The sequence below is a fragment of the Cupressus sempervirens genome, chromosome 5, assembly GCF_028749045.1.
Source record: "Cupressus sempervirens isolate cs-2001-9-10 chromosome 5, ASM2874904v1, whole genome shotgun sequence".
NCBI lineage: Eukaryota > Viridiplantae > Streptophyta > Pinopsida > Cupressales > Cupressaceae > Cupressus > Cupressus sempervirens.
The window spans coordinates 499,373,197-499,375,611 of record NC_143122.1 but is presented as its reverse complement, the minus strand read 5'-3'; positions in this window follow the sequence as shown (position 1 = coordinate 499,375,611).

Genomic DNA, 2,415 nt, shown 5'->3' with positions numbered 1-2,415 from the left:
AGTATACATGTTGGTGATGATGTGTATAACCTTGGAAGTTTGTATGGATTGTAAAAAATATAGTTAATCATTTTTTGATGAAGCAGGACAACAAAATTGAAGGAAATAATTGTTTTGGTTGCAAAACAATTACTTGTCCAATTAGGGCCAACATCCTAGATGTTTACTCTAACTTGGAAAAGTGACTTGTGATCTTAGCCAACCTAGTACTATTTTATGTAAAGGCATGGTATTTATGCAAAGGACTTCTTCCAATAAGAAGGTGTACAATCTTGGTGTATTAGTGTTATCTTGTAAATTGCAAAGTGAGCAAACTTTTTTGAAAGCGATATATGCGAAGTTATGTATGAACTGTCTAGTGATCCAAGATCAAGCTAAAGATTAGAGATTAGAATGGAAGGAAAATAATAGTAAATTACTCATTTGAGTAGTGGGGTCTTCTTGTAGTTGAAATTGCATGTTTGGGAAGTGGGTTCTTCTTGCATATATTATACTACAACTCCTAACAAGGAATCAAAGTCTCCTAATAGGGACTACTGTACTGAATTTTATCATTAACTACTAACAGGGTCCATCCTCTAACAAGGAACTTATATATTAGTATATTATCTAGTGGTAATCATCCCCGCCAGGATTTTCCCTTGGCCAAGGTTTCCCTAGTTAACAAAATATGATGTCATGAGTTATCTTTGTGCATTGTTACTATTATTGTTTAGCATTACTTTATTGCTTTGTTATGCATGGTTTAAAGTAAGTAATAATATCTAGTTGGCAACTAAAGTTTTTAGGTTACTTATTCACCCCCCCCCCCTCTCAGTAATCCCTATTTCTAAAGATTGGTATCAGGGCACAATTACTTTGAAGAGGCTTAACAACTTAAATAAGATCCTTATGGATATGGAATAGTTGATGAAGAACCTCAAAGAAGCTCTTGAAAAAATTGATCTCCTTACTGAAGAAAGAGATAAGTTGAATGACAGATATGAAGACTCCAAAGTATACATTGGTCAATTGAAGGAAAAGATTGAACATCTGAAATCCAACCCCGAATCTACTAAATCTAGAACTACTGATGATGACTATTCAAAGTTGAAGATAGAGTAAAAGATCTTGAAGCATGAGTTAAAGATAAAAAATTTGAAGTTGACTCTGAGAAATTATCCTAATGAAGTTGAATCTAATTTGAAGACTGAAAATGAAAATCTGAGAGCAAGTCTGGCAAAGAAAACATCTGAGTTTGAAACATTGAAATAAGATCATGAAGAACTCCATAGGTACAATACTATTGTAAAAGGTGAATTGACACAATGCAAACAACAACTTGAGAAACTTTATTCTAGCAGAGAAAAGCTTGATGATTCTATGTCTATATAGAGACATTCTTATGACAAGACTAGTCTTGGTTATCTAATTAACATGTTTGTGAAGAAGCCTAACATTAGATCAAATCTAAAAGAAAAAGACAAATTTGATGATAAGATTGAATCCAATCAATCTTCTCAGAAACCTAAAGAAGTTGAGCAAAACAAGGAATTTCAAATCTTGGATGGACCAAAGCAAGTGGAGACTCCCAAGACAACCAGGTATGAATTTAGAGGTAAGTGTTTTTTATCTAATGAAATAGGTCATATGAAAAGAGATTGTACTAACAAGTCATTTAATCATGTTAAGGAATTTTATTGTCATAATTGTCATGGTGTGGGTCATAATGCAATTGATTGTAAGAAACCTAAGTATGATAATGATGGAAGAAATAGTAGAATGTCTAGAAATACTAACCCTATAGATAGAAGATCTAATGAAAGGACATCAAGAGAAATAAGATCTTATGATGAAAGAAGATAGATCATGCGTTATAAGTGTAATAACTTAGGACACATTGCTCAAAATTGTCATGCACCTAATGATCAACAAAATCCTAGAAGTAGAGCACTTGTATGTTAGTTATGTAATAACTTCAGACACACAGTGAGGTACTGTAGAATGGAAAGAAACTTTGGAGATAGAAGGAACAATGGAAGAAAATTTGAAAATAGAAGGAATGATGAAAGGAACTCTAGAACTAATAGTGAAGAACAAAGAAACATTGTGAGTGAACTTTGAGAAGAGCTTAATGAAGCATTCATGAAAGGAACATATATCTCAAAAAAAAAGTTGGATGATGATGAGACTAGAAGATAGAAGTCATTTGTTGAGTTTGATTCAATCAAGTTGAATTAAGCTTGTTCACAGCATTAGAATTTGAGAACTTCATTTAAAGACTAAATTAGAGGTAGTGAAGTTGAATAGGTGTATCTAGTTATGTTTAGATGGTGACTAAGCTTACTTGTAATTTGGAGCTTATCTAAACAAGTTATGATGAGAGTTATTGGTATTGTAGTAAAGGTTAACTCTCTAATAGAAAATGAAAAGTAT